The sequence below is a fragment of the Cervus elaphus genome, chromosome 33 (genome assembly GCF_910594005.1).
Source record: "Cervus elaphus chromosome 33, mCerEla1.1, whole genome shotgun sequence".
Lineage (NCBI taxonomy): Eukaryota > Metazoa > Chordata > Mammalia > Artiodactyla > Cervidae > Cervus > Cervus elaphus.
Genome location: NC_057847.1, coordinates 57,921,456 through 57,947,387, shown reverse-complemented (window position 1 = coordinate 57,947,387; position 25,932 = coordinate 57,921,456). Strand labels below are relative to the sequence as shown.

Sequence of the window (25,932 nt, the reverse complement as noted above, 5' to 3'; positions counted from 1 at the left end):
GAAGTCCTGAGACTACAGGAAGAATAAAACTGAAATCCAGAGGCAGGAAACTTAAGCCCAAAACCTGAGAACACCAGAAAACTCCTGACTACATGGAACTTTAAGCAATAAGTGACCGTCCAAAAGCCTCCATACCTACACTGAAACCAACCACCACCCAAGAGCCAGTAAGTTTTAGAGCAAGACATACCACGCAAATTCTCCAGCAACACAGGAACATAGCCCCGAATGTCAACATACAGGCTGCCCAAGGTGACACCTAACACATAGACCCATCTCAAAACTCATTACTGGGCACTCCATTGCTCTCCAAAAAGAAGAAATCAAGTTCCACGCACCAGTACACTGACGCAAGCTTCCCTAACCGGGAAACCTTGACAAGCCAATCGTCTAACCCCACCCATTGGGTAAATCCTCCACAATAAAAAGGAACCACAGACCTCCAGAATACAGAAAGTCCACTCCAGACACAGCAATCTAAACAAGATGAAAAGGCAAAGAAATACCCAACAGGTAAAGGAACATGAAAAATGCCCACCAAGTCAAACAAAAGAGGAGGAGATAGGGAATCTACCTGAAAAAGAATTTAGAATAATGATAATAAAAATGATCCAAAATCTTGAAAACAAAATGGAGTTACAGATAAATAGCCTGGAGACAAAGATTGAAAAGATACAAGAATTGTTTAATAAAGACCTAGAAGAAATAAAAAAGAGTCAATTAAAAATGAACAATGCAATGAATGAGATCAAAAACACTTTGGAGGGAACCAAGAGTAGAATAACGGAGGCAGAAGATAGGATAAGTGAGGTAGAAGATAAAATGGTGGAAATAAATGAAGCAGAGAGGAAAAAAGGAAAAAGGATCAAAAGAAATGAGGACAACCTCAGGGACCTCTGGGACACTGTGAAACGCCCCAACATTCGAATCATAGGAGTTCCAGAAGAAGAAGACAAAAAGAAAGGCCATGAGAAAATACTCAAGGAGATAATAGCTGAAAACTTCCCTAAAATGGGGAAGGAAATAGCCACTCAAGTCCAAGAAACCCAGAGAGTCCCAAACAGGATAAACCCAAGGCGAAACACCCCAAGACACATATTAATCAAACTAACAAAGATCAAACACAAAGAACAAATATTAAAAGCAGCAAGGGAAAAACAACAAATAACACACAAAGGGATTCCCATAAGGATAACAGCTGACCTATCAATAGAAACCCTCCAGGCCAGAAGGGAATGGCAGGACGTCCTGAAAGTAATGAAAGAGAATAACCTACAACCTAGATTACTGTATCCAGCAAGTATCTCATTCAGATATGAAGGAGAACTCAAAAGCTTTACAGATAAGCAAAAGCTGAGAGAATTCAGCACCACCAAACCAGCTCTTCAACAAATGCTAAAGGATCTTCTCTAGATAGGAAATGCAGAAAGGTTGTATAAACGTGAACCCAAAACAACAAAGTAAATGGCAACGGGACCACACCTATCAATAATTACCCTAAATGTAAATGGGTTGAATGCCCCAACCAAAAGACAAAGATTGGCTGAATGGATACAAAAACAAGACCCCCATATATGCTGTCTACAAGAGACCCACCTCAAAACAAGAGACACATACAGACTAAAAGTGAAGGGCTGGAAAAAAATATTTCATGCAAATGGAGACCAAAAGAAAGCAGGAGTCGCAATACTCATATCAGATAAAATAGACTTTCAAATAAAAGCTGTGAAAAGAGACAAAGAAGGACACTACATAATGATCAAAGGATCAATCGAAGAAGAAGATATAACAATTATAAATATATATGCACCCAACATAGGAGCACCGCAATATGTACGGCAAACACTAACGAGTATGAAAGAGGAAATTAATAGTAACACAATAATAGTGGGAGACTTTAATACCCCACTCACAACTATGGATAGATCAACTAAACAGAAAATTAACAAGGAAACACAAACTTTAAATGACACAATGGACCAGCTAGACCTAATTGATATCTATAGGACATTTCACCCCAAAACAAGCAACTTCACCTTTTTCTCAAGTGCACACGGAACCTTCTCCAGAATAGATCACATCCTGGGCCATAAATCTAGTCTTGGAAAATTCAAAAAAATTGAAATCATTCCAGTCATCTTTTCTGACCACAGTGCAGTAAGATTAGATCTCAATTACAGGAAAAAAATTGTTAAAAATTCAAACACCTGGAGGCTAAATAACACGCTTCTGAATAACCAACAAATCATAGAAGAAATCAAAAAAGAAATCAAAATATGTATAGAAATGAATGAAAATGAAAACACAACAACCCAAAACCTATGGGACACTGTAAAAGCAGTGCTAAGGGGAAGGTTCATAGCATTACAGGCTTACATCAAGAAACAAGAAAAAAGCCAAATAAATAACCTAACTCTACACCTAAAGCAATTAGAGAAGGAAGAAATGAAGAACCCCAGGGTTAGCAGAAGGAAAGAAATCTTAAAAATTAAGGCAGAAATAAATGCAATAGAAACTAAAGAGACCATAGCAAAAATCAACAAAGCTAAAAGCTGGTTTTTTGAAAAAATAAACAAAATTGACAAACCATTAGCAAGACTCATTAAGAAACAAAGAGAGAAGAACCAAATTAACAAAATTAGAAAGGAAAATGGAGAGATCACAACAGACAACACTGAAATACAAAGGATCATAAGAGACTACTACCAGCAGCTCTATGCCAATAAAATGGACAACTTGGATGAAATGGACAAATTCTTAGAAAAGTATAACTTTCCAAAACTGAACCAGGAAGAAATAGAAGATCTTAACAGACCCATCACAGGCAAGGAAATCGAAACTGTCATCAAAAATCTTCCAGCAAACAAAAGCCCAGGACCAGATGGCTTCACAGCTGAATTCTACCAAAAATTTAGAGAAGAGCTAACACCTACCTTACTCAAACTCTTCCAGAAAATTGCAGAAGAAGGTAAACTTCCAAACTCATTCTATGAGGCCACCATCACCCTAATTCCAAAACCTGACAAAGATGCCACAAAAAAAGAAAACTACAGGCCAATATCACTGATGAACATAGATGCAAAAATCCTTAACAAAATTCTAGCAAACAGAATCCAACAACATATTAAAAAAATCATACACCACGACCAAGTGGGCTTTATCCCAGGAATGCAAGGATTCTTCAATATCCGCAAATCAATCAATGTAATACACCACATTAACAAATTGAAAGATAAAAACCATATGATTATCTCAATAGATGCAGAGAAAGCCTTTGACAAAATTCAACACTCATTTATGATTAAAACTCTCCAAAAAGCAGGAATAGAAGGAACATACCTCAACATTTGCTATATATGACAAACCCACAGCAAGCATCACCCTCAATGGTGAAAAATTGAAAGCATTTCCCCTGAAATCAGGAACAAGACAAGGGTGCCCACTCTCACCACTACTATTCAACATAGTGTTGGAAGTTTTGGCCACAGCAATCAGAGCAGAAAAAGAAGTAAAAGGAATCCAGATAGGAAAAGAAGAAGTGAAACTCTCACTGTTTGCAGATGACATGATCCTCTATATAGAAAACCCTAAAGACTCTACCAGAAAATTACTAGAACTAATCAATGAATATAGTAAAGTTGCAGGATATAAAATTAACACACAGAAATCCCTTGCATTCCTATATACTAACAATGAAAAAACAGAAAGAGAAATTAAGGAAACAATACCATTCACCATTGCAACAAAAAGAATAAAATACTTAGGAGTATATCTACCTAAAGAAACAAAAGACCTATACATAGAAAACTATAAAACACTGATGAAAGAAATCAAAGAGGACACAAACAGATGGAGAAACATACCGTGTTCATGGATTGGAAGAATCAATATTGTCAAAATGGCTATTCTACCCAAAGCAATCTATAGATTCAATGCAATCCCTATCAAGCTACCAACGGTATTTTTCACAGAACTAGACCAAAGAATTTCACAATTTGTATGGAAATACAAAAAACCTCGAATAGCCAAAGTAATCTTGAAAAAGAAGAATGGAACTGGAGGAATCAACCTGCCTGACTTCAGACTCTACTACAAAGCCACAGTCATCAAGACAGTGTGGTACTGGCACAAAGACAGAAATATAGACCAATGGAACAGAATAGAAAGCCCAGAGATAAATCCACGAACCTATGGACACCTTATCTTTGACAAAGGAGGCAAGGATATACAATGGAAAAAAGACAACCTATTTAACAAGTGGTGCTGGGAAAACTGGTCAACCACTTGCAAAAGAATGAAACTAGAACACTTTCTAACACCATACACAAAAATAAACTCAAAATGGATTAAAGATCTAAATGTAAGACCAGAAACTATAAAACTCCTAGAGGAGAACATAGGCAAAACACTCTCCAACATAAATCACAGCAAGATCCTCTATGACCCACCTCCCAGAATATTGGAAATAAAAGCAAAACTAAACAAATGGGATCTAATGAAACTTAAAAGCTTTTGCACTACAAAAGAAACTATAAGTAAGGTGAAAAGACAGCCCTCAGATTGGGAGAAAATAATAGCAAATGAAGAAACAGACAAAGGATTAATCTCAAAAATATACAAGCAACTCCTGCAGCTCAATTCCAGAAAAATAAATGACCCAATCAAAAAATGGGCCAGAGAACTAAACAGACATTTCTCCAAAGAAGACATACAGATGGCTAACAAACACATGAAAAGGTGCTCAACATCACTCATTATTAGAGAAATGCAAATCAAAACCACAATGAGGTACCATTACACACCAGTCAGGATGGCTGCTATCCAAAAGTCTACAAGCAATAAATGCTGGAGAGGCTGTGGAGAAAAGGGAACCCTCTTACACTGTTGGTGGGAATGCAAACTAGTACAGCCACTATGGAAAACAGTGTGGAGATTCCTTAAAACCTGGAAATAGAACTGCCATATGACCCAGCAATACCACTTCTGGGCATACACACTGAGGAAACCAGATCTGAAAGAGACACGTGCACCCCAATGTTCATCGCAGCACTGTTTATAATAGCCAGGACATGGAAGCAACCTAGATGCCCATCAGCAGATGAATGGATAAGGAAGCTGTGGTACATATACACCATGGAATTTTTCTCAGCCGTCAAAAAGAATTCATTTGAACCAGTCCTAATGAGATGGATGAAACTGGAGCCCCTTATACAGAGTGAAGTAAGCCAGAAAGATAAAGAACATTACAGCATACTAACACATATATATGGAATTTAGAAAGATGGTAACGATAACCCTATATGCAAAACAGAAAAAGAGACACAGAAATACAGAACAGACTTTTGAACTCTGTGGGAGAAGGTGAGGGTGGGATGTTTCAAAAGAACAGCATGTATACTATCTATGGTGAAACAGATCACCAGCCCAGGTGGGATGCATGAGACAAGTGCTTGGGCCTGGTACACTGGGAAGACCCAGAGGAATCGGGTGGAGAGGGAGATGGGAGGGGGGATCGGGATGGGGAATAAGTGTAAATCTATGGCTGATGCATATCAATGTATGACAAAACCCACTGAAATGTTGTGAAGTAATTAGCCTCCAACTAATAAAAAAATTAAAAAAAAAAAAAAAAAAAACTCAACATTCGGAAAACTAAGATCATGGCATCTGGTCCCATCACTTCATGGGAAATAGATGGGGAAACAATGGAAAGAGTGACAGACTTTATTTTCTTGGGCTCAAAATCACTGCAGATGGTGACTGCAGCCATGAAGTTAAAAGACCCTTACTCCTTGGAAGAAAATTTATGACCAACCTAGACAGCATATTAAAAAGCAGACATTACCTTGCCAACAAAAGTCTGTCTAGTCAAAGCTATGGTTTTTCCAGTAGTCATGCATGGATGTGAGAGTTGGACTGTAAAGAAAGCTGAGTGCTGAAGAACTGATACTTTTGAACTGTGGTGTTGGAGAAGACTCCTGAGAGAATCTCTTGGACTGCAAGGAGAGCAATGCAGACAATCCTAAAGGAAATCAGTCCTGAATATTCTTTGGAAGGAATGATGATGAAGCTGAAATGCCAATACGTTGGCCACATGATGCAAAGAACTGACTCACTGGAAAAGACCCTGATGCTGGGAAAGATTGAAGGCAGGAGAAGAGGACGAGAGAGGATGAGATGGTTATTTGGCATCACCAACTCAATGGACATGAGTTTGAGAAAGCTCTGGGAATTGGTGATGGAGAGGGAGGCCTGGCGTGCTGCAGTCTCTGGGATTGCAAAGAGTCAGACACAACTGAGTGACTCAACTGAACCTAACTGAACCCCCAAAATGGGAGAAAATACTTGAAAATTATTTATGTGATAGTGGACTTATGTCCAGTATTATGAAGAATTCTCAGAATTCAACAATAAGTTAACAACTCAGTGGAAAAAAATGAGGAAATAATTTGAATAGATATTTCTCCAGTGAAGATATACAAATGACTGATAAGGACAGAAAAATACTCAACACTATTAACCATCAGAGAAATACAAATCAAAACTATACTTAGATCCACTATGATGATTATAATCAAAAAAGATAAGTTTTGACAAAGAAGTTGGAACCCTCATGCATTGCACATGAAAATGTAATACAGCAGAGCTGCTTTGGAAAACAATTTGACAGTTTTCAAAATTTTAAACATATAGTTATCACATGACCTAGCAATTCCACTGCTAGGTCTATCCAAGAGAAATGAAAATGTATATCTACATACACACAAATGTTCACTGCATCTTTGTTCATAATAGCCAAAGGCAGAAATAGCCCAATGTCAACCAGTTGATGGATACAAATGATTAACTACATGGATTATTTTTCCTTTTCTAACTAGTGAACTGATGAATAGATTGCCATAGAGCTCTATGAACACTGTTGATTATAAATTAGATTTGCAACCCCTCTACGTTTGGAGACAGTAATTTTATGTTTTTATTTCATGTTAATTTGTATAAATTAAATTATATTAATTATTAAAACAATAAAATATTGCCTAAAATATCTTTTAGATATAGGTTTTTAAAAAAAATCTCCTCAGGTTATTTAAGGCCATTAACAAATTATGCACCAGGACTGACATGTACCAATAAAGGGTATCGGCCAATGCATGACCTGAACAAACCAATATCCATTCAGATTGGCTCAGTACAGGCTGACAAATATGTGGAGTGTTAACCCTGATCAACCTAAACTGCAGAAATAGCTTTTACCTGTAGATTATGACCTAAATTTTTATGTCCTTAACTTCTTTAACTGTTAAAATGCTCAATATTTTTTACCAGCCAAATTTACTAAAAACTAAGCAAATTAAATATCTACATTATAGTCTAAAAATTTAAACAACATTATAGTCTAAAAAGTTAAACAAATACTTCTACTGGAATTTTTTTTTTTTTTTTTTTTGTAATTAAACACCTGAAAAACAGAATCTGCTGAGGATTATTAAGAGTCCAGTAAGATGGCAGGCAATAAATAAACAAACCAAAATTAATAGCTCTATTATGTACAGTAGCTAGACACATAATGAAAAGAAGATGTCAATCTGTGTAGCCGCTAATGATGTGAGATCCAGTAAGTGAACATGTTCAGAGAACCACTGACCAAAAACACCTGCCCTTGCCAGACATAATGACTGCTTGAATGAGTTATGTTACATCAAGAGGTTCTGATAAAGTACTCTGAACTAACAAGCTACCACCAGCCAGAAGAATTCAGTAGGGGTCAAAAGGAGGGAGAAGATGCCAGTCCATAGTATGTTCTGCCAACTCTCCAGATCTAGTGGCTCAGGTAGTAAAGAATCTGCCTGCAATACAAGAGACCCAGGTTTGATCCCTCGGTTGGGAAGATCCCCTGGAGAAGGGAATGACTACTCACTCCAGTATTCTTGCCTGGGGAATTCCATGGACAGAGGATTCTGGTGGGCTACAGACCATGGGGTCTTAAAAGAGTTGGACACAGTTGAGTGACTAATACTTTCACTTTTCAACCTCCCAGAAAACTTCATGCTGGAATCTACCTTGGCTGAGAAATACACAGGCTACCAGGAAGGACTGAGTCAGACCAAATATGGGCACAAGCAAGATGATTGGCCAGAGATAACTGGAAGCTCACCTCATTACCATAAAACCCAAGACTTTGAGCCACATGGCAGAGCAGTCTTCCTGGGTCCCCTTACCTGCCTGCCCTCTACCCAGGCACCACTTCCTCATAAAGTCTTTTGCTTTGTCAGCATGTGTGTCTCTTTGGACAAGTCATTTCCAACTGTTAGACAAGGGCTCCCTTCCTACAACAAACATGTCTGTAAAACTACATCACCTGACAATCTGAATTTGACTCTTTTTTTGTCCAAAGTATTGCAATAAAGCTACCTTTCATAAATGTGGATCTGTCAACTTCAGGTCCTCACCCATCTAGCAAGGATATCCAACACATTCCAATGATTTCAAAGAGGAATAAATCTATACAAGCCTCCCTTTTGTTCTCTTAATCGCCTTAATAAAATACCTCCCCCACCAAAATATAGCAAACTCTTGGGAAGACTTCTTTTTTTTTTTTTTTTAATCTACCTTTAACAAAGACATTTTACCATCATCTCAAAGGTTAATTCCTTGGAACCAGAGTATCTCAAATATTTCCACATTTAAAAAAGAGAGTCTTAGCTTTACATTGCATAACAGAATAGGCCTATTTACTTGGTGTTCCCAGAACAAAGAAACAATTTGCCCAAAGGGATTTGGAAGCAAATTAAAACAACTTGAAGCTTTTAAGCAAAAGTGTATTTTTTTCCCTTAATCTTACTCTTTATTTATTTATTTTTTTCTGATTAAAAAACATTCAAAGTCTGAATTTCAGCCTGAATTCCAGACTCAGCTGAAAATAGTATTGATTCAGACAGGTCTCAACAAATGCCTCTATCTTGTGTCACCACTAATGTAAGCCAAGAAATATCAATATACAAGATTAAAAAATTGAACATATGGGTAATTATAGTTGTGTCATTCTGTCACCAAGGCTGTTGCTCCAGAAATATACCCCTAGCCTCTCCCTCAAATGGAAACCAATTGCTCTTACCTAAGTTTCAGAGGGAAATGAGAAGAGAAAAACAAGGACTGATTATAACCAGTTAACCCCTAAACGGCAGAAGATTTGACTTCTAGTAGACCTTGAGCCTCATTATATGCTCACTGTAACACATTAGCATGCTATGACATCTACCAGCATCATGACATTTGCCATGACAACAGGAAAAGATCAAACAGGGACTGAAAAGGAGTCTTGCTCAGTTCTATGTACTGATACAAACCATACCCCTGTTCTTAGATGAGTCATGAACATTCCTCCTTCTTTTTCTAATTCCCTCTCTTTTACCTAGATTCCCCTATATACATGGTGTCTCAGCCCAAATTGAACAGAGAAGTTGATTTGCAAAGTTCCCAATTCTCCATTCCTGACCATTGAGTAAACTTGTGCTGTTCTAGTCTCAGCATTAGTCCTGTGATTGGCTATGCAAATCTGAACAAAAAAAGGATCTCTCCAACAGAAACAAAGGGTCTTGGCCTGGGCTAGGACCTGGCATGGGTTCAGGCAACCAATTTGGTAACAGATTCCTCAGGGGTAATTGGTGATAAGCACTGACCCAATCTAGATGAAGCTAACATTGGTATGCCAAGGGCTCGCAGGGAAGGGCATGAACCCCATGGTTTCTAAAATCCTCAGTTATACCATACTTCCTCCTCCATGGCAAAGTTAGGAGATTTGATTTGTATGGCCTTTCTTTGAGAAATGTAATTGTAAAGTTACAGACTGGATGAATCACAAGATGGACTCAAGATTACTGGGAGAAATATCAACAACCTCAGATAGCAGATGATACTGCACTAATGGAAGAAATCAAAGAAGAACTAGAGAGCCTCTTGATGAATGTGAAAGAGGAGAGTGAAAAAGCTGACTTAAAACTCAACATTTAAAAAACTAAGATCACAGTAGCCAGTCCCATCACTTTATGGCAAATAGATGGGGAAAGAATGGAAACAGTGGTAGATTTTATTTTCTTGGACTCTATAATCACTGTGGATGGTGACTGCAGTGATGAAATTGAAAGACACTTGCTCCTTGGAAGAAAAGCTATGACAAACCTAGACAGTATATTAGAAAGCAGAGACATCACTTTGCCTACTAAAGTCCATATAGTCAAATCCATGGTTTCTCCAGTAAGCATGTACACATTCAAGAGTTGGACCATAAAGAAGGCTAGACACCAAAGTATTGATGTTTTTGAACTGTGGTATTGGAGAAGTCCAATCTGGAGAGTCCCTTGGACAGCAAGGGGATCAAAGCAGTCAATCCTAAAAGAAATCAACACTGAATATTCATTGGAAGGACTGATGCTGAAGCTGAAGAATCTCCCAATACTTTGGCCACTTGATGCAAAGACCCAGCTCATTGGAAAAGACCCTGGTGCTGGGAAAGATTGAGGGCAGGAGGAGAAGGGGGTGACAGAGGATGAGACAGTTGTATGGCATCACTGACTTGATGGACATGAGTTTGAATATACTCTGGAAGATAGTGAAGGACAGGGAAGCTTGGATCAGGTGGCAAAGAGTCAGACTCAAATTAATGACTGAACAACAACAAATTACAAAATGACCTGGAACTCATCCTCATTTCTTTTGTGAGAAAATGAGGTAAGTCATTGGGCCAAACTCATAGACCAGAACTTTCTTGAGAAAGAGATATATCTGCTCACTCTCAGATGTCTGGAAAAGATCAGTCATTTTCCTCATTGAGTTCATACACTGTTAAACAATCTCAGCTTGTAAACAATTCACTTACAAACATTTAGCATAGACAATAATTTCTTCATATAATATCAGAGAAATTAGGAAGGTCTTCTTACCTGAACTAAGACCCAGGTATATTTCAAGTTTTTCAAAGTCCATTATTAGATATGTATTTCCTTGGTTTAAGGTATTTTCCAGGTGTTATTGGTTTAAAATGTCTCATAAATAATACTCTTCAGAGGATAATTTACTAATTAATGATTAATGCTTTATAATATATTATTACATTTTCCTTTTAAAAGCATTTCATATATAACAGCTTGTCCCCTTCAGAAAAGTTGAAGTAGTCTTTTTTTTGTGAGGGGGGGAAGGATTACAGAACTAAGCAAAGATACAAAGCAGCAAGTCTTTTTGAAGGAATATCTTTTCAATGTTAATTAGAGGATGAAATTCTTTATAGAATAATTTAAAATTTACATTTAGACTTTAGAGCTGTTGTTATTAGGAATCCAAGAAAAAGTAATGAGATTAACAAATTAAGAGACTAATCTTTCAGAAATGTTAAGCATTATAATTGTAGATTGTGTGATGACATTAACTATTTATGAGTATAAATAATTTTTATTATCAAATGAATAAATTTAAGGGGTCAATGTCATAATAATCCTCTTGTTTTATACATATATTTTTTTTACTTATGAGTCCCTCCATTGTTAATATTTTAAGTATACTGTCTATTCTTTGACAAAAACATAAAGTTGGATGGAAAAAAAAACAAAACCTTTGGAATCAATTAAATTATCTGCAATATTTCCAGAGCAGTTTTTAACATTAACATTCATCAGAAACATATCTCTTAGCTTCCCACCAAAGCTACAAATCTCTCTCCACTGTATCTTGTCTCCTCCCATTGGGAGAAGTGTCTGTCTCCCTACAGAGAGGAACTCCAACACTTGTGCTCCGGCTTATGCTGTCTTCTCTCTCTCCTTCTTATCTCAAGAATATTGGTCATTTTGTTTTCTCTGCTCTCTCCTACAACATAAAGGCTTCCATTTTATTGCATCATGTGGCTTCTATTTTAAGAGTTCTACTGAAATTACTCTTTTCAATATAGCATACAATTTCTCTGTTGTTAAATCCCATGCACATGCTCTTCATCTTACCAAGATACTTAGCAGCTTCTCACTATACTCTTTCCTCTTGATATCTTTTCAAACATTGTTTTGTGTGTTTTTTTTGGGGGGGTGGGGAGTGGGGGGAGAGGGGCACGTTCTCTCTTATCTCACTGGCATCTCCTTTCCAGTATCCTTTGCTAGCAACCCTCTAAATGTAGATATTATCTACACTCTTCATGTCTTTCTTTTCTACTCTCTGTTATCTGACCTATTCCCATGGAATTAAATTCCATCTACATGCTTATAGATTTCTTTTTCTTTGCCCTTTCTTTCTTTCATAATCTACTGGAATACTGTTTGCTATTTGTGTTCTTTTTGCCTATCATCTCATTAGAATGAAGGCAGTGAGTATGACTGGCTTGTTCTCAGTTGTATCCCCCACACTGAGCAATTTCAAGCATAGAACAAGCAACTAAAATTATTTGTGGAATAAACCAACATGAATTTCTACCACATTAATACACTGAAGTCAGTGTATGTATATTTATGCTTTAATTTTAATATACTTAATTTTTAATTTATTTTATAAGGCCTAGAATATTGGAAAAGCATATAGAGCAATAATTAAGAGCACAAACCCTGGATTCAGATAATGGCTTTGAATTCCTGTACTATCACTTTACAGGCCCTATGACTCTACCATGGACAATTTATTTATCTTTTCTGTATTTTAGTTTCCTCTTCTGTAATATGATAATAATAATAGTATTAAATTAGCAAGACATTTTGGATAATCATATGAGTTAACATGGGTAAAGTGTTTAAAACAGTGTCTAGCACAAGGACATAATATATGTTGGCAATATTATTATTATTGCATTGCTCTTCACAAGGCTGCAGACAATTATGCTTAACAATGTTGATCCTCTGTGGGATAAATTACCATCCCATTTTCCCATAAGGATAATACTAGAAATATTAGCTATTATAGGAATGGCTTTTGAACTCCAAGAGGCTACAATCTACATTTATATATATATATATATATATATATATATATATATATATATATATATACACATATATATCTTTATTGAAGAAATGTGGCTCTAGTTTGTTTATTCCTCATCCCTTGGCATAAGTTCAGCTATTTAAACCACTTACTGTATCTTTGAGTCCTACTATTCCTGGTAGGATGATAATGCAAATATTTGATAACCTTATAGGTAGAAAGGGCTTCCCTGATAGCTCAGTTGGTAAAAAATCTGCCTGAAATGCAATTGAGCCTGGTTTGGTCTCTGGGTGGAAAGATCCAGAAGAGAAGAGGAAAGGCTATCCACTCCAGTATTCTGACCTGGAAAATTCCATGTACAGTCCATGGGGTCACAAAGAGTTGGACACAACTGAGTGACTTTCACTTTTAGGTGGAAAAGTGGTGGGGCTATTAGAAAATTTAAATACTAGAAAATATTAAATTTTGATAACATAATGTGAAAGGACAGAGAGAAATATGGAAGGAAGTAAAGATATAAATAGAGGTGATTTTTTTTTCCCAATTGGCAATTAATGAAGCAGGAAAATAAAGCAAGGCTATTTCTGATGATGAGGATCATAACAAAAACAAAAAAGACTTGATTCTTTATGGTCAGGTTTTGCAAAGGGAAATGATGGAAATTAGTACTAGAACTAGAAAGGAACTTAAGAGAGGAGAAAAACATTTGATCTCTAGGAAATAGCAGAGTATTTTGACATTAAACTAAAATGACAAGGTATTAGGAAATTTGTTGAAATAAATGAAGATTATTCTCTGATCTTTAAAAACACATTTGCTACATTCAGAATTTTATGTTTGTTCTACACATATAATACATTTATTACATAAAATACTATATATTACATGTGCACACAATATTATAATACTGTAATGTAAGAATAAAATTGCCAACTAAAAAAATTAGTAAGAAAAACAAAGGTTCACCTAATAAGATATTCCCCATTGAAATGTGGTTTAAGTAATTAAAATTGTCTTTAAAAATATTTAAATGAAGTGGAAAGTGTATAATCATAAACACACTTGACTAATATTTAAAACAGAATTAAAAAATGTTAACTTTTCTGGAAATACCCTAATAGCAAGTGATTGTAATAAAGGGAATTACTTATTGGGACTAGGAGACACAGGAGATGTGGGTTCAGTCAATGGGTGGGGAAGATCCCCTGGAGTAGGAAATGGCAACCCACTCTAGTATTCTTGCCTGAAAAATCCCATGGACAGAGGAGCCTGGTAGGCTGTAGTCCAAAGGGCCGTAAAGTGTTGGACATGATTGAGCACTCACACCATTATTTCTTGCATATTTATTATGTGCCCAGTCCTATAAAGAAGGAGATACACAAAGAGGGGGACTCTAAAATCTACTAGAAGAAAATATCCTTTTTTCACTAACATGCTATTCATTAGTTGCTAAATTATGTGGTATAGATTTTCAAGTATAAAAATTCAGAGAGATACATGTGCTTTTTTGAATAAGCTTACATCACCACATTCACTTCAGTTACAAAGGCATTCATGTTAAAATTCCTTCAATTTACCACCTACTCCCTAAAGATAATAATTTGAGTCTATGCAACCTATTTTTAAAATGTCTATTTCTCACCAGGATTAGTTTCTACATTTATCTCTGAACAAAGTATTAAACCACTCTATTTCCCCTTTTCATCTCCATCTTTATCATTTTTAGTAACTTAAAATTATTTATCAGAACTTTTTTTATCCTCAGCATTTCTTAACTGTTATGGACTTTCTCTGCTCAAGAAACCAACACCAACTCTGAATTTCAATTCGTTTCTCATCCTCTTTCATCTGTTACTTTCTTACTTGTCAGCATGTTCATTAAAACTGAAGTTAATAATTATATGTACCTCAAAGTTTGAGCACAAAATCTTTCTTTCATTATATAACTAATTATGGTACACAGACTGCGACAGCTGGCTTTACCTAAAACTGGACAGTCAATCTCTTTAATGATATCTCTATTACTGGCCTCAACTTTTATGCCTTTCTGAACATCTCATCATAATTCCTCCAACACTGTACTTCTTTTTAAGAAATGGACAACTGTTGGAGGAAGGGACAAAATCATGGGCCAAGCTCATCCAGTCCAACTTTAGCTTGGCCTTTTGCTCTTCTTGACACATGTTAGGGATGCCCTGGTGATTTAAAATCCACTCTTCACAGTGTCTTATTCTTTTTATATTTCTTCCCATAATTCTCTCCTTGCTTGACTTTCATGATTATATACACCCTTGTCTCTATACATATATCAATTATTATTCCATCCTCTTAGACCCTATTGTGAGTTTTCCCCAAGACTCTTAGTGAATATAAGATGACCATGACTCCAACTATAAGCATTCTGCATGATGACCTCTGACAAAGATTCTTGCCTAGCCACATTTTTCTAAGCTGTCTTCTGGATTGATCTTCAGTCTTGGCCTTATAGAAATGACAAACTCTCAGCACAAATGGGTTTATCCACACCCTTGCCTTCTACATTACAAAAGGAAACAAACACTAACCTACTTAGGGCTTCCCTGGTGGTTCAGTGGTAAAGAATCCGCCTGCCAATGCAGGAGATGTAAGTTCAATCTCTGGGTCAGGAAGGTCCCCTGGAGAAGGAAATAGTAACCCACTCCAGTGTTCTTGCCTGAGAAATTCCATGGACAGAGAATCCTGGTAGGCTACTGTCCATGAGGTTGCAAGATATTTGGGCATGACTTAGTGACTAAACAACAATACAACAAATCTATTTTCTAACATCACAAAGCATCATCCCTAGGATGACCCTATTCCCCCATAAAGTCCCCACGTGAGAAAACTCAAAGCTGCCAATAGAATCTGCTGTTTGTTTCAGCCAACATTTGCTGATAGGTCTCTGATCACCCTTCCTTAGAGCATTTACTACAAAGAACTTACAATCATAGATCCTTCCTCTATCTCCTTTAATGTACACACATCTACAGTCCAAAAGTAGATGTGTATACATTACATTCTCGAGGATCTGAAAGCTCTTCCTTTGAAATATAATCTTAAGGAAGGATAGGAGCTCTGTCTCCCAGTCTCCGTGGGAGAACAGAATTCTAACTTTGATAACTGTCAAGTAGCAGACACAGTGACCCTCATCAGATTTGCACTGGCTTATCCTTTGTAATTTTTCTTTTCCCTTCCCCTCTGTTATTGTCCCTTTAAATGACTCAATCACCTCTGTACAAACCATAGTTGAGTTCAGTTCATGTTGGACCCTCTTCCTTATTGCGGGGTGTGTGTGTGTGTGTGTGTGTGTGTGTGTGTGTGTTAGTTGCGTAGTCGTGTCTGACTCTTTGCAACCCAATAGACTGTAGCCCACCAGGCCACTCTGTCCATGGAATTCTTCCGGCAAGAACACTGGAGTGGGTTGCCATTTCCTTCTCCAAAAGGAACTAGAGAAAGAAAGAAAGTGAAGTCACTCAGTTGTGTCCAACTCTTTGTGACCCCATCGACTGTAGCCTACCAGGTTCCCCTATCCATGAAATTGTCCAGGCAGGAGTAGTACTGGAGTGGGTTGCCCTTTCCTTCTCCACCTTATTGGGATAGTGTAATACTAATTAAAAGCTGTCCTTACCACTTAACTAGTGCCAGCTTTGTCTATCTTTTCTCCATATTTCTATTGCTATTTCTATATACTTCTTTTTACATATTTAGAAGAAAATTGAGGAGATATAGAGAGCTTGCTGCCTTTATGGAGTACATTTTTTTTTCTTTTAGCAGTATTATTTGTCCCTCAAAAGAAATATTTCTATTATAGTTAAATAACTAGATAAACCAGTTATAGAAAGCTCTAAAAAGCTGTCTTGAGGAGCATGTTTGAGGTTAAAATAGATTGTCTGAGTATCAGGGGTTTTTTTGTTGTTGTTTGTTTTGTTTTGTTTTTCTTTGTTGATAATAAGATCAGTGTATGGTCTTATTTGCTAAATTGCTTAGGAAGATAAAGTAGATTTTTCAGTGCAGTAATAGAAGGGAAGAAAATGTTATGAGTTGATAGCTAAAGAGAGAAGTTTGAGAACGGAGACACTAAGATCTAATTGGGAATTTCCTGTGTGGTGAAATTCCCCTTTTGCATCTTCTCATGAAATCCCTGATAAAATATTCACTTCTTATGTAGGCTTCCTCACTGGAAACCTTTATGGCCTCAAGGAGGGTTCTGGGAAAAAACCTAAAACTATGCTGGGAAATCACAGTACATCTGGGTTATGGCTATTGATTTAGATTATGTTCTCTTTATCATTAGATACATTTTTTAAAAGGATGCCACATATACATTTTTGAATGAAACATTTCAAAATCAAAGTAAAATAAAATATATATCACTAATGTCTTTTTCCTAGTCCTCCAATCACCAAAGTTGAGAAAGTGTCCTCAAGAAGATACCATCTCAAAATACCTTCCTCATATTAGGTTCTTCTATCATCTTTTCTTACTTTTTCATATACAATAATACTTTGCCTATACTTCTATTTTCATATTTATTAAACTGAATCCTGATAGCATTTATTCCTGTTTCCCTAACTATGTTGCAAGCACCTTAGTGATACCTTATTTACTTGCATAAGCACTGTCTTTCTGGGGTTGACCTCTTAGAATACAAAAAATAGGCTCTATATTGTCTTAGTCATGTTTCTATCTGCAGAACCCAGTGATGGTAGGTAGTAAGTGTAAGGTAGTAAGTCTCATGTTTGTTGAATTTCCAAATGTTAAAAAAATAATTTTAAAATTAACTGTAAAGCAAATATGGGTGTAGAAGTGAACCTGGTTTTTAAATTCTTCCTAAGAAATGTTCTAAAAACAACCAAGTTATTCCTTAAAAAATCACTCATCACAAAATTAAAATGGTAAATGTATCAATAAAGACTTCTTAGGGACAATATTTTTTCTCTATATTATCAAAAATCAATAGCAGACTCTCATACTCAAACATTTTCTGTGTAACAAAATGTAAAATGTGGTGTGGGACAGAATTACCTAAGCATTTGTTACTCTTATACCATATTTTATTTGTTCACAGATATCAATCTACTTGCTCCTGATTTTTTTTTTTAATATGAATGTGGCCACTGACTGTCCTCACGCTCCCTCTGTTTCTCAGATGCTTATAACTTAGCTGCATTGACATGATTAATTCCGGCAAATAAATTCTGGTGATAAATGAGAGAAATGTGTATCATTTTTAAGTGAAAGCAGAGAAGCCCAGAGTAAGTCCTCTACAATTTTTCCTGCCCTGTCATGACCTGGGAAGTCACTTGACATGGTAGACAGAAGCCGTCTACCTGGGCTGAGTCACTTCATGAAGGAAGGCTGCCCTGTGGGGTCCTCCTATGGAGTCTTCTAACTCCTCTCAGACTTTGCATAAGCCAGAGATAAATATATGAAACTCTGCCCCTGAGCCAAAGGAAAGTATGTTACTGAAATATACCCTAAGAAAATGGTTTCCACCAAAAGTGAAAGAGACACGTATACCCCAATGTTCATTGCAGCACTGTTTATAATAGCCAGGACATGGAAGCAACCTAGATGCCCATCAGCAGATGAATGGATAGGAAAGCTGTGGTACATACACACAATGGAATATTACTCAGCTATTAAAAAGAATGCATTTGAATTGGTTCTAATGAGGTGGATGAAACTTCACTATACAGAGTGAAGTAAGCCAGAAAGAAAAACACCAGTACAGTATATTAACACATATATATGGAATTTAGAAAGATGGTAATGCTGATCCTATATGCGAGACAGCAAAAGAGACACAGATGTAAAGAACAGACTTTTGGACTCTGTGGGAGAAGGCGAGGGTGGATTGATGTGAGAGAATAGCAGTGAAACATGTATATTATCATATGTGAAATAGATCACCAGTCCAGGTTCTATGCATGAGACAGGGTGCTCAGGGCTGGTGCACTGGGATGACCCTGAGGGATGGGATGGGGAGGGAGGTGGGAGGGGGTTTCAGGATGGGGAACACACGTACACCCATGGCTGATTCATGTCAATGTATGGCAAAAACCATTACAATATTATGAAGTAATTAGCCTTCAATTAAAATAAATAAATTAATTTAAAAAAAGGGAAATGGTTTCCATACATAATTTTAAAAGCTATATCATAAAAGATATTCATGTTTCACTACTGTCAGTTTAAATAATCTCTTGTTCAATCTACAGTTGCTAGACAGACACTGTTTATTCTTCAAAAATTATTCTTTAATGCTGAAATTCCATTTCCAAATTGAAAATTTAGTCAAGGAATCAATATCTGGGACTGCACAAACTGAAACCTAACAATTAATCATTGCTAACTGTTTAAAGAATGATTTAATGTGGTTTCAAAATTTGCATGTTAATTTTTGAAGCTATTTCATTTATAAATGAATCAGGTATGAATTATGAATATTAAGAAATAACACTTCTGCAAAAATGTATTTGTTACCTGACTTATATTTTAACAATTTTGCTGGCAGAACATTACTTTAATGAGCTTTATTAAACTTTTCAGAAACCAAAATTTCATCCTTAATAGTTTATGAAACATGTCCAATGATTTTATCCTCTATCAATTTATGTATACTGTATCCTGAACTTTGATTTCTTTCATTTTTATTCAATGATTATAAGCCCTAAAAGCCAATTGCCCTTTTAAATTACTTTGTGAAAACTGAAGGAAGTAGCAACACTACTCTCCATTTATTTCACTCAAATTACAATAGAGCTAAAAAGTATAAAGTGCATATTGAGAATTCACATGCTAGCTAATCTGTCTCACAGAGGAACACTTTTGGGACTCAGCAGTCCCAAAGCTTATAAAATACCTAATTAGTAGCTATTGATAGCATTTACTGAACACTTACTATATGCTTGCTACTATTTTAAGAGTTTACATTATTTAATCTAAGGACCACCCTGTCCTTTTAGTCTGACTGCCCAAATATTGGTGTTTTCTATTTCTTACCTCAAACTCTCAAAATAACAAAATGCAGATGGTGGGCATTTTAAGTGGTACATTACTTTGAAGAATACCACACAGATATCTACATTTCAAGTAAAAGGTGATTAAGCAAAAATAGAAACTTGGGGAGGGTTTTGCTGTATTATAATAAAAATAAGACAATCAACCACTAATCTAGTTTTAAATAGGTTCATTATGGAAACAAAAAATCAGCATGTCAATGTGATTGAAGAGGTCAATATATATTTCTCAAAGACTAATTGTTTTTTACAGCAGAGAGGTAAGATGTGACTTTGATGCTAGGGACTCTTCTTTCTGATCATTTTTCTTTTTCACGTTGTGTTTCTCTGTACTTCAGTGGATCCAGGGAAAACTAAAATTTCACGTAAGACTATATGTTCAGATAATCAGCAGTATTCAGCCTCAGCAAACCTAGTTTAAAAACAAGCAAAGGGCTTTCTACTCAGATAAAATAATAGTTAACATTCATATTGCCAAGAAAATAATTATGATTATTTTTCATAAAAAATTTAAGACATAAGTTCTCCCTTGAAAAAAATCTATGATTACTGAGATATTTACTGTTTTCTTTTTTTTTTTTTTTTTTAAAATATGGAACGCTTCACGAATTTGCGTGTCATCCTTGCGCAGGGGCCATGCTAATCTTCTCTGTATCGTTCCAATTTTAGTATATGTGCTGCCGAAGCGAGCACTACTGTTTTCTTTAACTAAACAGCTGATCCTCTAAAGTCTTACCAAAGAAGAAAGATTTTTAAACTTGTTGAAGTCATTTTTTAAAAATTTTTCAAATAGAAGAAAAAACACAAACATACATAGGTATGCAGTGTAGAATAAAAGTGCATGACAAGCATAGGAAATCCCATGAGCTAAAATCAAGGAAGCTTCACTATGAACCAAGCTAATGGTGGTGATGGAATTCCAGTTGAGCTATTTCAAATCCTATTAGATGATGTTGTGAAAATGCTGCACTCAATATGCCAGCAAATTTGGAAAACTCAGCAGTGGTCACAGGATTAGAAAAGGTCCGTTTTCATTCCAATCCCAAAGAAAGGCAATGCTAAAGAAGGCTCAAACGACCACACAATCGCATTCATCTCACACGCTATCAAAGTAATGCTCAAAATTCTCCAAGTCAGGCTTCAACAGTATGTGAATCGTGAACTTCCAGATGGAAACTGGATTTAGAAAAGGCAGAGGGATCAGAGATCAAATTGCCAACATCTTTTGGGCCATTGAAAAAGCAAGAGAGTTCCAGAAAAACATCTACGTCTGCTTTACTGACTATGCCAAAGCCTTTGACTGTGTGGATCACAACAAGCTCTGGAAAATTCTTAGAGATGGAAATACCAGACCACCTGACCTGCTTCTTGAGAAATCTGTATGCAGGTCAGGAAGAAACAGTTAGAACTGGACATGGACCAACAGACTAGTTCCAAATAGGAAAAGGAGTACATCAAGGCTGTATATTGTCACCCTGCTTATTTAACTTATATGCAGAGTACATCATGAGAAACATTGGGCTGGATGAAGCGCAAGCTGAAATCAAGCTTTCCAGGAGAAATTTCAACACTCTCAGATATGCAGATGACACAACGCTTGCAGCAGAAAGTGAAGAGCCTCTTGATGAAAGTGAAAGAGGAGAATGAAAAAGTTGGCTTCAAACTCCACATTCAGAAAACTAAGATCATGGCATCTGGTTCCATCACTTCATAGCAAATAGATGGGGAAACAACGGAAACAGTGACAGACTTTATTTTGGGGGGCTCAAAATCACTGCAGATGGTGACTTTAGCCATGAAATTAAAAGATTCTTACTCCTTGGAAGGAAACTTATGACTGACCTAGACAGCATATTAAAAAGCAGAGACATTACATTGCCAACAAAGGTCTGTCTAGCCAAGGATATTATTTTTCTGGTAGTCATGTACGGATGTGAGAGTTGGACTATAAAGAAAGTTGAGTGCCAATGAATTGATGCTTTTGAACTGTGGTGTTGGAGAAGACTCTTGAGTGTCCATTGGACAGCAGAGAGATCCAACCAGTCCATCCTAAAGAAAATCAGTCTTGGATATTCATTGGAAGGACTTATGCTGAAGCTGAAACTCTAATACTTTGGCCACCTGAAGTGACGAACTGACTCATTTGAAAAAACGCTGATGCTGCGAAAGATTGAAGGTGGAAGGAGAAGGGGACAACAGAGGATGAGATGGTTGGATGGCATCACCGACTCAGTGGGCATGAGTTTGAGTAAACTCCTGGAGTTGGTGATGGACAGGGAGGCCTGGCATGCTGCAGTCCATGGGGTTGCAAAGAGATGGACATGACTGAGCAACTGAACTGAACTGAACTGAAAATCAAGTTATTGCCTTTTAACCTTTTAAAAATATCCTCAGTGTTAATTTTTTTCTTATTTGAGCTTTCAAATTTTTAGCATTTAACAAATTTCTTGTTGTAACATTCATTTATCATCACCATTATTTACTATTCAGTGGTAAGTCAGAGAGATACAAAAATATTTATGCACAAATGTTTATTGCACATATGCATATATTGCTGAAGAAAAGGAGTTTAAGGAAGAAAAATATTTTAAAGGATAAGTAATCACATTAAGATAGGGAAAATAAGTTTGCTTGTCTGTTTGTTTTTAAAGTCAGTTTCATAGCAATGAGGATAACATTTAAAGATTTGGGACTGCATCACAAATATCAAATCTCTCAATGAAAAAAACATGATGGTATAATGTAAAAAATGAATATTTTGCACTTTTTTTTTTGCATATATAGCATGCATGCATGCTCAGTCACTCGGTCATGTCCAACTTTTTGTTACACTTTGGACCGTTGCCTGCCAGGCAACCCACTGGAATGGGTTGCCATTTCCTCCTTCAGGGCATCTTCCTGTCCCAGGGATGGAACTCACATCTCCTGAATCTCCCACATCTCCTGCATTACAGGCAGGATGTAATAAATACAGAAAACTTCAGAGCTTTTGAATGAAAAATTTTTTAAAAATGTGACAGGGAAAATATACAACTGAAAGATCTAATAAACTTTTACCACTCCTTTAGACAGTAAGAGTTGAGAAAATAAGTAAGAAATAAAGGTATGACTTATAGAAATCAAAGGAAAAATTTATTTGTTTCATGCCAGAAGAAGGTGGAAAAGCAAAAGAGAAAGAATAATAAGAGCCTTAATAATATTCAGGACAGAATAACTTAAGGCATATGACTTAAAAATCACTGCCAAAGCAGAAGATTTTCAAAACAAAGTTGTGAAAGCTTGTTTTCTTGTTGATAAGCTTGAGGTTAGGAGTGCAGGGGAATGAGAAGGGTAATGGGAAGCTGCTGGGAAGATAGTCCTCTCCAACTGGGCTGAAACGACCATCCTATAATTTTGAGTTAGTATTGGGGACTGGAGCTTAAAGACCATAATGAAATGAAAATCTAAAATGATATTGCAATGCTGAGGAGGAGGCAATTATTTTTTGTTTGTAATAAGACTATCCAATAGTAAACCACTATTCCGATGGAATTGGGCATATAAGGTCACTTGCACATATGTGACCTCTGATTCCTGTACATCCCAGAAATCAGTTCTTACCTTAAGTATGTAAAATTGAATATTTTAGTGTAATTGAGCATAGATTGTTTGTGTAATTTGACAATCATTTATTGACAAATATTTAGACTCTGATAGTATGTATGTGTGTATATCAAGTGATGGAGTTGGTAAAGAATTTCCTTGCTAATGCAGGAGACACAAGAGACTCGGTTCAATCCCTGGGTTGAGAAGATCCCTTGGAATAGGAAATGGCAACCTACTCCAACATTCTTGCCTGGAAAAATTCCATGGACAGAGAAGCCTGGGAGGCTACAGTCCTGTTGAATGGGGTCGCAAAGAGTGGGACAGGACTGAGCATGCACTCACAGGCAAGCATGTGTGTATATATACATATAACATGTCACTGGCAAAGCTCATTAACAATTCCCAGGAAATAAAGATAGAATCTGAATAATAAAATGAAGTCTAACCTCTTTTTTGTTTCCTTGGGCTTCATCTAGTTTCACTTGCTCCTAGGGCGCCACATGAGGGCTCACACCCGACACTGCAGACCAGAGTTCCGTGTGTGGAACCGCTGGACTGACACAGTGTCTGGGCCTTGGCAGAGGAGTCCTCACGACACCCCTCACCACACCTCTTACGGCAGCTCTTGAACTGAAACTGAAGTCGCTCAGTCATCTCCGACTCTTTGCGACCCCGTGGACTGTAGCCCACGAGGCTCCTACGAGGCTCCTCCGTCCATGGGATTCTCTCCAGGCAAGAATACTGGAGTGGGTTGCCATTTCCTTCTCCAGGGGATCTTCCCGACCCCGGGATCGAACCCAGGTCTCCTGCATTGCAGGCAGACACTTTAACCTCTGAGCCATGAGGGAAGACCCATGTCAGCTCTTCTTGTCTTGAAGTCACTCAGTCGTGTCCGACTCTTTGCGACCCAGTGGACTGCAGCCTACCAGGCTCCTCCATCCATGGGATTCTCCAGGCAAGAATACTGGAGTGGGTTGCTATTTCCTTCTCCAGGGGATCTTCCCGATCCAGGGATCGAACCCGGGTCTCCTGCATTGCAGGCAGAGGCTTTAACCTCTGAGCCACCAGGGATTGAGGATGGTGGCAGTGGGCCGTGTGCAGAAACTGTGCACCCCACATCGCTAACTGGAGCCTGAGCAGCGCAGCTGTACCCACCTGGCGAGAATTCTGTCCCCTTTCCGATGGCGAGAAAGTGCAGCCTTCTGGGGAGGAGCCTGGCCCCTAGATCAGAGGCTCGCACCTCTCCATGATTTGATCTATGAGTAAAGTTTTCATCTGCTTCTGTCTCCTACTGATGCAAATGACACCCGATCGAAAGTCCAACTCAAGAAGGTAAGTAATGTACACACATATATACAAGCCTATTTGGGTTTTCTTTGTAAGAAATAAATTAATCACAGAAATGGTAAAGGTGGATATAAAAAGTAATAGAATGGCCAAAGTTCTGTAGCGCTGAAAACCCCATGTGAATTTCAGGGCTGCCGAGTTCCTGAGCAAAGACTGAAAACTAACTTCCAATTCTTTGTGTGTAGTTGACTGACTGAGTGACCAGGAGGGACCTATCATATAGCGTTGTTTCTTATTTATAAAATGGAGTTAATAATCAGCAGTTCCCAAACAACTTTAAGCATGTTATGAAGATACATGAGATTATTCCTATGTAACTTTTACAGTCTGTTAGAAAGAAGTATTACAGAAATAAATGTTGGCATTATTATGGCAATGCAGAGGTTTTCAATACGTTATGAGTAAAACAAAATAACTATCTATCACTTTAAGGATTACAGAAGATTTACAGACAAAATGAAGATGGTATTTAAGTCTTTGAAATAAATGAAAATGCAGAGCTGCTTATGACCAAAAAAGTACCAAATAAACACATATGATAAATTGATGGATTGGTTAAATAACTACTTCATCCCTTTAAAATAGTCACTTTTAACACTATATATTTCTCATGTATGTATTAAAATCCTTCAGGCTGTTGCAGTCAGAAGTTTGCATATTTTCTTCTTCTTTTCTTTCTTTGTTTTGTTCTTTCTTCCACTTTGATTTTTGAAATTTGAGTCATCACAGTAAATCATATTCACTCTGAGGGTTAAGAGTCAACATTTTGAGAAGATAATGAATTGACAAATTCAGGAATATAGCTTGTCACATTAGTACAAGGCTGTTTGTCCACTCCAAGTCAATCGGAACTTGATGACATAAAAAATGACAGCTATTGAGTTGTTTAAGAGCGAAGGACAGGGGAATGAAGGCTCTAAAGTTCAATGAGATTTAGCTGAAATGTTTTTAGTCTATCAGTCAGTATCATTCATGCACAACTGCTTAACTATACTACATACTTCCTAGA

At 36.9% G+C, this 25,932-nt stretch overlaps 1 protein-coding gene and 1 non-coding gene across 2 annotated transcripts in view; both read right to left on the bottom strand.

The window, feature by feature from the left end:
• LRP1B (LDL receptor related protein 1B) overlaps positions 1-25,932 on the bottom strand; it is a 2,070,284-nt gene that overhangs the window by 403,001 nt on the left and 1,641,351 nt on the right. The window lies entirely within an intron of this gene.
• LOC122688820 lies at positions 20,578-20,684 on the bottom strand. The gene has a single exon (XR_006339567.1). It is a non-coding gene; the product is annotated as a U6 spliceosomal RNA (small nuclear RNA).